The 11646-nt window shown below is 39.4% G+C and overlaps 1 pseudogene; it reads right to left on the minus strand.

Annotated features, from left to right (window-relative positions):
- Window positions 1-2913: 2913 nt before the first annotated feature.
- LOC143774952 (olfactory receptor 5AR1-like) lies at window positions 2914-3854 on the minus strand (annotated as a pseudogene).
- Window positions 3855-11646: the final 7792 nt, after the last annotated feature.

An 11646-nucleotide genomic window follows, 5' to 3' on the forward strand; every position in this document is an offset into this window, starting at 1 on the left:
ATGATGCCATGGCTACTGCAATGCAGAGTCTTCCAGAACACAGGCAGATCCTCCTTTTTTAGGTCACAACTTGTCATTTAGGCATTCCACCACAGTTTGGGGGAAGGTAGCAGGGGTCCATCCCTCACTGCTGGAGTGTTCAAACAGCATGCATAGATTGTCCTTCATATTTCAGAACACCAATGGGTCATCAACATATTAACACACATTGTGCCTTTGTTTCCCAAATGTAGTAGAACAATACTAGGACTGGAATTCTAGAACAGATACAATGGCTAATCAGCAGCCAGTCCACAAAAGGCAGCCATTTAACAATAATTCAATGACAATAAGGGTCAACAGTCATTCTCACATGAATTCTATCTCATGTCCCTGGACCTACTGAAATAATATGTCTGGATAATTCAGATTAATTGCGGTGTCGCCACGTTCCATAGTGCTTCTTTTTTGCTCAGCGTAAAGTGACCTGCTGTGCGTATTTCAAATCTGCAACATGTCAATTTCTCTTGCTATTACACTGTTTTATGTGCAGATTTTTTGCATAGATTTGCATCCAATGCAGAATATCCGCAGGTAAAAATATGTGCTTTTAATGCTTTTTTGTTTTCAAAATATATAAAAAAAGCATGTAATGCACACATGGCTATATCAATAAAATTTTGTAAAACAGAAATATCAGGAAGCATAAAACCAAGTCAAGTTTATTTAAAACATGAGACACCAATAGTGATGGGCGAACCCTCCAATGTTTGGGATCGTCGGGTTCGCCATAGTTTTTCTGTAAAGTCCGAGTTTGGGCCGGAGATGATGCGAACTTGTGTCTGAACTCCGAACTTGGACTTTAAAAATATAGGATGGGGCGGGGGGCTGTAAAAGAAAGCATAAAAATAATAATAAACATGCTGGGCAGGTAGATATAATATTTATAATGTTTATTATTAATTTTATGTTTTCTTTTACAGCCGCCCTGAACCCGAACTGGACCCGAACTGTAAGGCTTCTTTCACACTTCAGTCAGGACTCTCCCGTCCTGCTGCATCGCTGAGATGTAGCGACGGACATGTGTCAAAATGTGTGTGACGGGTGCGAGATCGCGACTTCTCACGAGATTTCGCAATGTATTACTAGGAACTCTAGCTGCCGGAAGCATCGGTGATGCTGCGCGGGATGCCGGTAGGTGAGAATATTAAGATTATTTATTATTTTTATTATTTTTAACATTATATCTTGTTACTATTGATGCTGCATAGGCAGCATCAATAGTAAAAAGAGAAAGAGAGTGAGCAAGAGAGAATGTCCCTGATGGGAAATTCTTCCACGCATGCTCAGTTTGAAAAGACGGAACCCGTCGCTGGATTCCTGCTTTTCACAGTCAGCGACGCATCCTGCGCCCATAGGCTTCCATTGTAGCCAGTAACGGGCAACGCAGGATGTGTCGCTGACCGATTTTCCTACGTGCAGAAAAAACATTCCTCTGTTTTCTCTGCCCAACGGACCATTTTTTTACGCAGGATCCAGTGCACGATGGATGAAACGGATGGCCATCCATCACAATCCGTCACTAATACAAGTCTATGAGAAAATGCAGGATCCTGCATTCTCAAAAATTGATGTATCTCAATGGGAGCTGAAAGACAGCAGTGTGAAAGAGGCCTAACACCGATTTCCCATGGAAACCCGTGTTCGTGACCTTGTGACTGAACATTATGTGTTCGGTACTGTCCCGAACTTTACAGTTTGGGTTCGCTCATCCCTTGACACCAACAATAGACAAAAAAAGGCAGCCTCAAAATGTGATAAAAACACATGTAAAAAAAGCGCAGAAAACACAATGAAATAACGCAAGTAACCTAATTTACTGAAGGCCACGTTTGTACATTGAGTGTTGATTTTTTACAGCAGCATTTATAAGCCATAACCATGAGTGGAACAATCAGAGGAAAAGTATAAAAAAAAACACGTCACCACTTCTGCATTTTTCACCCACTTCTGGTTTTGGCTTAAAAATGCTGGTGTAAAAAATTCACCAAGCACTAAACATTTGTACTTGTCCAAAGATAAGAATATAACTTCAGAAAATAGCAAGAAGAAAACAGGTCACCCATGAAGCACGGAATCCAAGGGACAACTTGTGTATAACAAAGATAAGGGAAAAATCCAGCTTCATAAAATTTCAAATTTTATTCCCAAAAATTCAAGGCCAGCTAAAAAAATAATCCATATAGCAGATGGACACAGCAATGCATTTCGAATGCACCCACTGCGTTCTTTATCAGAGGCTGTGTCCATTCTCTATATGGATTACTTTTTTAGCTGTCCTTGAATTTTTGGGAATAAAATTTGAAATTTTGTGAAGCTGGATTTTTCTCATTTCATTATAACTTCAGACCTGATCAGTCCATTGCACTTACTTTGAAAATCCATCTAAGAATGATCATAAAATTCTGATATTAAAATATTGCAAGTTCAGTCATTGGTAAAGTTCACATGATCGCATTACGGCATTATTCTTTTTTCACATACCAAATCTGCACATCAAAAAAAAAAATTGCAGCATGCACTAACTTCTTCCATGTGTCGGACGAGAGTCGCACATTCAAGTCTAAATTTAGTAAATTTACGTATTGTTAATGATTAATTTGCGATTGTGCTATCCACCATTCAGAATATAATAGTGTCTGCTGTATGAAAATGGATTGCATATGGACTGTACATGGATTGCATACAGATAAAAAGTGAGAAAAAAAGTATGCGTTTTCTAGATTATTTCTTTCTATGTTCATGTAGGATTTTTCTCAGTAGTTCATAGTGTACAATAGTGTTGCAAATCCACCTTAAAATAACAAGTTGACTTACGATACTATTAAGAGAGTTAGCAAATTGCCGTTCTCCTTTGTTTTACTATGTATGAATTTAATTTATCCTTTTATGAAATAGTTTTTGCAGAGAGGTTTTAATGTCTTTGTTTCTCATGCTATAAATCATTGGATTTAACATAGGGATCACCATAGTGTAAAACACTGTTGCCACACTACCGGTCTCTTGAGAGGATTTAGACTTGGGCCTTAAGTATACAGATAGCACTGTGCCATAAAATAAGGTCACCGCTGTGATATGTGAAGCACAGGTTGAAAAAGCTTTTTTCCTTCCATCGGTGTTACGTATCTTTAAAATTGCCACTAAGATGGAAATGTACGAGACAACAATGATCAGGAGAGAAGACATCGTTACACAAGAAGAAAATGTAAGTAAAACAATTTCATTAATTGTAGTGTCTGTGCAAGAGATTTTGAATAATGGAGGAAAATCACAAGCGAAATGATGAAGGACACGAGAGGCACAAAAAGAAAGACGAAGGGTACAACAAGTCTCTATTAAAGCATGAACGAATCCAGCGCTATAAGCTCCAGACACTAGTATCACGCAGGTCTTCTGATACATAATCAAGTTATAGTTCAACGGATTACAGATTGCCATAAAACGATCATAAGCCATAACAGCAAAAATAAAACATTCTGTGCTTCCAAAACCAATAAAAAAAAGAGTTGAGTCATGCATCCAAAATATGATATTGTTTTCTGATGAGAAAAGAAGTCTACCAGTGTTTTGGGGGTAATATCTGAAGAATAGCAAATGTCAAGGAAAGCCAGGTTGCTTATAAAATTATACATAGGTGTTTGAAGATGAGGGTTTGTATAAACAAGAAAAATAATGCACACATTTCCAAAAATGGTGATAAGATAAATTAATAAAAAAACAACATATAATAATTTTTGGATGTGTGATTTGTGAGAGAAACCGGATAGGATAAATTCGCCCAAGCTGGAACTGTTTGTTCTTCCATAAAATTCCATGAATAAATTGGTCAACATCTAATACAAAATGTATATGCACTGTAATATAAATAATATAAATTTATTATGGGTAGTGTTGTTGCTAATCATTACAATGCAATGTATCAATGGTTATATACACGGTTATGACATGAGGGGGTTCAACTGTCACTCTTCCCTGTAAGAAACCAATAGTATTATAAATAACACGAGACAAGTGAGGACCTTATTATAGAGTTTCCTTTGGGGCCCAGCAAGTTCCAAAGACATCCTATCCCGCATACTTAGCCAGAAGGATATTGGCTACTTTTATGTTCTAATAATGTTCACCATCCTGAACTGTGTTGGACTGTGGTACCAAGATTCCACCTGTAACATTAACCCTGAGGACCCATTGTGCACCTACATGCAAATATTATATTACACTTATTCATAAATTTATAAAATAATAAACTGGGTAGTTTGTTAAATGAATGATGAGATGTTGCTTCTGTCTGTATGTAGTGAATCAAATATATTGTGCCAGCTATTGCTGATATAATAGATTAAGTGGCCAACTCGTGCACAGGAGCCCACCGATGGATTCACCTTTTCCCTTTAGGTCAGTCTGAGCCTGATGCTTTTAATCATAGCACTATAGTAGATGTTGAAAATTAATCACTTTATATATCTGTAAAATTTCCTGTTACCTGTAAGGTGAATGTCAAATAATATGCACAAATGTGTTTTTTAATAAAATAATATTAAAACATATGTAACTGTGACATTTGAATATAAGTAAACATTGCTAGACAATTACAGTATAAGAAATAAGATTATGTATTTTTTTCTAATAAATGTATTGTATGTTTTCAATTTCTAATACATTTCTCAGTAACCATATGCTATGCCTGCATCCTGTAAGATTACAATGTGTAGTGATCATCTATTTATATACTTATTACTGCATCAGGAGAAATATCTGTATTTATAATAATTATTCTCTGTGGAATATATTTGTTTTTTTAAATCATTTTGTAACATCATCAAAAAAATAGAAACCTTCAACTTCTGATTTCTACTGTGAATAATAATAAAAATAAGCTTTATATAGTGATAACATGTGCAGAGATTTACAAATAGTGAAGTAAAATGGAAGTTATTAAAACAAATAGAAAGGAGATACACAGTAAGGGAGTAGAGATGAACGAACTTGTTCGGAAAACTTTTGCCAGTTTAAAATTTGGCATGAACGTAGCTCATTCGGATTCGTATTCAAATTCCCAAACAGTTTTACTGAAAGTCGGAAAAATTTGTCACAGTTCGGTACATGATTGTGTTTCCACTAATGCTTTTGTTAGGACATTGGGTAGGATAGTGGTGCTGTATGATGAGTGGGGGGAGTGTTTTAAAAGGGGAGGGCATGGGTATAGTTTGGAGGAGTGGCAGAATTTCTTTTTTTCTTCAATTAACTTAATGTGTGTCGATTCTAGCAGCCAATCATACCAGAGAAACCATCCACAACATCCATGTCATGGTTCCACCCCTCAGGGTGTCTGGGATGCAGTTACTGACAGCTCGGTCATCCATCCGCTATAGGGGTGTGCTGAAGCTGTCATTACTGTGATTGACAGCTTGGCCATCCAATCTGGTACAGGGACATGCTGAGCTATCAGTTTGTTGATTGACAGCTCGACTATCCAATCTGAGACTGTGAGGGGTCGGCTGTCTCATGTGTTCATTATTCCACTTAATGGCCATGCTTCTTATCTGAGCTGAGTTTCCCAGAACACTGCCAGACATACATTCATCTTGTGAGGTTTGTGCTGTGCTTTCTGTGCCTTGAGGTCTATATGTTTGATCTGTGTCCTGAACTTGGACTTTGTTCTGACTACCTGCCTGTTTAACCCCTTTAGTTCTGATCCATTATCGTCCCGGTACTCTGACGTCTAAATGTTACCTGACTATGCTTTTGTCTCTTCCTTCTGTTTATGACGTACTTTCTTGGCTTCTTACCTTGGACTCCTTGACCACTTTGACTCATGGCTTGGCCGTGAGAAGTGATTAGCATCACAGTCCAGACACATGGGCTTCTGTTATTGGCTGCCAAAGTCAAATGTCCTTCTCCATATGAAAAGTGGAAACGTTGTTTTGCTAGCACCATTTTCTCAGTGTGTAGCGCATGGAGGCTGCTCCTGCTGCTGTTGCTACAAATTTTCATATAGTTAGATAGGATACTGCTATGTGTGAAATCAACCTTCCAGCATTTAACTAGTTTGTGCCAAAAGTGTTGTGCAGGCAGAAGTCCACATTTCGGATACCAAATAGTTTGGGTTAATACTCTGATGCAATCAGGATGCATTCAGCAGGTCACATTTACTAATCAAAATAGTTTGGGCTAATATGTGGTGCAGGAACCAGGCCCCATTTCCTAATCTAAATTGTTTGGACTATTAATGTGTTCCAGTCAGGACACTGTCAGCAGGTCACATTTACTAATCAAACGTTTGGGCTAATATTGGGGTGTAGGCACCATGTTCCATCTACTAATCCAAATCTTTTGGGCTAATACTGTTTTGCAGTCAGGAATCAATTGGGAGGTCACATTTACAAATCAAAATCATTTGTACTAATATTGGGGTTCAGGCAGCAGGCCCCATTTCTTAATCCAAATCATTAGGGCCAATACTGTGCTTCAGTCAAGTTTCATGAGGTCACATTTACTAATCAAAATAGTTTGCTAATATTGGTGTGCAGGCAGCAGGAGCAGCAGGACCATTTCCTAATTTAAATAGCTGGGGCTAATACTGTGTTGCAGTCAGGACTCAGGAGGTCACATTTACTAATCAAAATAGTTTGGGCTAATATTGGAGTGCAGGAGCAGGCCTTATTTCTGAATCTAAAAGGTTTGGGCTAACATTGTGTTGCAGTCAGGACTCAGGAAGTTACATTTTCCAAATTAAAATAATTTGGGCTAATATTGATTTGCAGACACCAGGCCTCATTTCAAATTATGAATCATTTGTGTTAATACTGTGTTGCAGTCAACAAGCCACATTTCATAATCAAAATAGTTTTTCATAATACTCTGGTACAGGCGCCAGGCCTCATTTCATAATCCAAATCGTTTGGATAATACTCTCTTGCAGGCATAAGGCCTCATTTCATAATACAAATCATTTGCGATAATACTCTGGTGCAGGCACCAGGCCCTATTTCATAATCCAAATCATTTCGGATAATACTCTGGTACAAGAACCAGGCTTCATTTCATGATATAAATCATTTGGGATAATACTCTGGTGCAGGTACCAGGCCTCATTTCATAATCCAAATTGTTTGGGCTAATATTGTGTTGCAGTCAGGAATCAGTTGGGATGTCACATTTGCAAATCAAAATCATTTGGTCTAATATTGGAGTTCAGGCAGCAGGCACCATGTCTTAATCCAAATTGTTAGGGCTAATATCTTTTGCAGTTAGGACTCATGAGGTCACGTTTACTAATCAAAATAGTTTGGGCTAACATTGGGGTGAAAGCACCAGGCCCCATTTCCTAATCCAAATTGTTTGGGCTAATACTGTTTTGCAGTCAGGAATCAGTTGGGATGTCACATTTGCTAATCAAAATTATTTGGGATAATATTGCAGTTCAGGCAGCAGGCCCCATGTCTTAATCCAAATCTTTAGGGCTAATATTCTGTTGCAGCCAGGACTCATGAGGTCACGTTTACTAGTAAAAATTGTTTGGGCTAATATTGGGGTGCAGGCCCCAGACCCCATTTCCTAATCCAAATTGTTTAGGCTAATACTGTTTTGCAGTCAGAAATCAGTTGGGATGTCACATTTGCTAATCAAAATTATTTGGGCTAATATTGGAGTTCAGGCAACAGGCCCCATGTCTTAATCCAAATTGTTAGGGCTAATACTCTGTTGCAGTCAGGACTCATAAGGTAACGTTTACTTATCAAAATAGTTTGGGCCTATATTGGGGCACAGGCAGCAGGCTTTATTTCTGAATCCAAATGGTTTGGTCTAATACTGTGTTGCCGTCAGGACTCAGCAGGTCACATTTTCTAATTAAAATGATTCATATCATAATCCAAATCTTTTTTGAGATAATACTCTGGTGCAATCACCAGGCCTCATTTTATAATTGTAAAGGAATGGGGAATATGCATTCTACTATAATTTCTTAATCCAAATCTATTTTTTGAGATAATGCTCATGTGTATGCACCTGGCCTCATTTCATAATCCTAATCGTTTGGGATAAAATACTGGTGCAGGCACCAGCACACATTTCAAAATATAATCCTTTGTGGTAATACTGTGTTGCAGGCACCAGTCCACATTTCATAATTAAAATTGTTTGGGATAATAGTCTGTTGGAGGCATCAGGCCTCATTTCATAATTCAAATCAATTGGGTAATACTCTGGTGCAGGCAACAGGCATCATTTCATAATCTAAATTACTTGGGATAATACTCTGTTGCAGGTACCAGGCCTCATTTCATAATCTCTGCCTCTTGTAATAACTGCAATATGTATTGTGATGTCCCCATCACGTCATCTTTCAGCTGGTCTGATATGGACCCCTTGGGTAATTTTTGTAAAACTTTGCACATTGTGCAGTTGTGAAACTTGGACTTCCTATCTCTACCTCTTGTAATAACTGCTAAATGTATTGAGAGGTCACCATCACAGCCTCTTTCAGCGTGTACGATACAGACCCATTGGGGTAATTTTTGGAAACCTTTGTACATTGCGCCATAGTCAAATTTCCACTCTCAATCTCTACTTCTTGTAATAACTGCAAATTGTATTGCGATGTCCACATCTTCGGCATCTTTCAGGTGGTCTGATAGAGACCCCTTGGGTACTTTTTGGAAACCTTTGTACATAGTTCAATGGACACATTTCTGTTCTCAATCTCTAAGTCTTATAATAACTGCAAAGTGTATTGTGATGTGCCGTCACGGTATTTTTCAACTGGTCTGATACTGACCAGTTGGGTAATTTTTGGAAAACTTTGCACATTGTGCAGTGGTGAATCTTGTATTGTGCAGTGGTGAATCTTGTACTCTGTATGTCTACCTTTTGTAATAACTGCTAAATATATTAGGAGGTCACCATCATGGCCTCTTTCACAGTGTATGATACAGACCCCTTTAAGTAATTTTTTAAACCTTTGCACATTGTGCATTGGTCACATTTCTACTCTCAATCTCTACCTCTTGCAATAACTGCAATATGTATTGTGATGTCCCCATCATGGCGTCTTTCAGCTGGTCTGATATGGACCCCTTGGGTAATTTTTGTAAAACTTTGCACATTGTGCAGTGGTGAAACTTGTACTCCCTATCTTTACCTCTTGTAATAACTGCTAAATGTATTGAGAGGTCACCATCACAGCCTCTTTCAGCCTGTATGATACAGACACCTTGGGGTAATTTTTGGAAGCCTTTGTACATTCTGCAATGGTCAAATTTCTGCTCTCAATCTCTACCTCTTGTAATAACTGCAAATTGTATTGTGATGTCTCCATCACTGCGTCTTTCAACTGGTCTGATACAAACCCCTTAGGTAATTTTTAGAAAACTTTACACATTGTGCAATGGTGGAAATGTTCTCCCTATCTCTACCTCTTGTAATAACTGCTAAATGTATTGTGATGTCCCCATCACGGCATCTTTCAGCTGGTATGATACAGACAACTTGGGTAATTTTTTGAAACCTTTGCACATTGTACAGTAGTGAAAATTGTACTCTCTATCTCTTCCTCTTGTAATAATTGCAAAGTGTATTGTGATGTCTCTATCAGGGCATATTTTAGCTGGTCTGAGAGAGACCACTTGGGGTAATTTTTGGAAACTTTTTGTACATTGTGCAAAGGTTAAATTTCTACTTTCAAACTCTATATATTCTATTATCATGATTTTTTTTATTGTGTTGCATTTCTCAAGGTCTATTTAAGTGTGTATCTGGCAGCCTGATGTTTATTTTTGAATCTGCATTTGGACATTTTGGAACATGAATACATTAATTTGCTCCACACAATTCTTCAGGTTTCAGCCTTACACAGAATAATAATATGATTAATGAAACATGCTCTATATACAGTATATGCTGCTAGTTTGAAAATCTTACCCACATATCTGTTTATAAAGGGAAATTCAGCATAATACCTTGGTTAGCATACGCCATTGTCACGGGGAGACCTGGTGAGCGAGAGCTAAAAACCCGGGCCCCTGCAATTTCCCTCAGACTAGGGAAATCCTGACTGACCCTCCACCCTAGGCTGAAACCTCCGCCCACCACCCAGTGAAGAGGTAATACACCAATACCCACAGTTAGCACAGACAAGGATAAAGGAAAATATACACCAGGCCGCAGTCACTCAGGAATACACTATAAATGTGCAGGGCAAAATAAATACAAATATAGGAAGGAGTAAATAAGACAAAGGAAAATACACCACCAGCAACGAATTTCCAACAACCAGCTCTCCACTCCAGACCGAGATAACAACGCACAATACAGAAGCTATAATCGGCGATGCCCAATGATCAGGAGAACTATTTAAAGGCAATGGGCATGGCTCAGCTTCCAATCCGAGGATCAGGTAAATTAACCCCGGAACAGCTAGATAAAATCTAGCCGACGCCAATGAGCAAATAGTTGTCAAAGGCGGAATTACCGCTGTCTGTCGAACGACCTGGTCTGAACAGCGTCCAACATGACAGTACCCCGCCTTCTACGAGGGACCCCAGGGCCCTCACGGCTTATATGACCCAGCTTGTCTGGATGGCGACGATGAAGAAACCTGACCAGCCGATCCGCATGAATATCCGAGGCTGGTACCCAGGACCTCTCCTCAGGCCCATAACCACGCCAGTTTACCAAGTACTGTAAAGTGCGACGCACTACACGAGAGTCAACCACCTTGGAGACTTCAAACTCCAAATTACCATCCACCAAGACTGGAGGTGGCATAGGCGCCGCGTCCACAGAATCCACCATCTTCTTTAGAAGAGACCTGTGGAACACGTGTATCTTATACACCATAGGGAGCTCCAATCGGTACGCTACTGGGTTAATGACGGCGGTGACCCTAAATGGACCAATAAACCATGGACCCAATTTAAGGGACGGTATTTTGAGTCTTATGTTTTTTGTGGATAACCACACCCAGTCATCCACACTCAGGTCCGGACCTGGCACACGCCTACTGTCAGCCACACGTTTGTACCTAGCACCCACACTCAACAGGCGCTGTTTAACTCTCCTCCAGACTGATGACAATTGTGCTCCTAACTGATCCTCCTCCGGAACGCCGGAAGAGCCCCTCTGACTCAAGGTACAAAATTGAGGATGTAGCCCGTAAACACAAAAAAACTGAGACTCCCCAGATGACTCCTGGCGGTGATTATTGATGGCAAACTCAGCCAAAGGAAGAAAGGTAGACCACTCCTCCTGGTTATCAGAGACAAAGCAGCGTAGGTACTGTTCCAAATTTTGGTTCATACGCTCAGTCTGACCATTTGACTGAGGATGGAACACCGAAGAATGAGACAACTTGATCCCCAGCCGTGAGCAAAATGCTTTCCAAAATTTTGCCACAAACTGAGACCCCCTATCAGACACGATGTCAGACGGAACCCCATGAAGTCTGACCACCTCCTGCACAAATACCTGAGCCAGAGTCTTAGCGTTAGGCAACGAAGGCAAAGACACAAAGTGCGACATTTTAGAAAACCGATCAACAATCACCAAGATGACCGTGTTCCCAGCTGATGAGGGCAAATCAGTGATGAAATCCATGGAGATTTCTGT

Source organism: Ranitomeya variabilis, chromosome 5 (assembly GCF_051348905.1).
Source record: "Ranitomeya variabilis isolate aRanVar5 chromosome 5, aRanVar5.hap1, whole genome shotgun sequence".
Lineage (NCBI taxonomy): Eukaryota > Metazoa > Chordata > Amphibia > Anura > Dendrobatidae > Ranitomeya > Ranitomeya variabilis.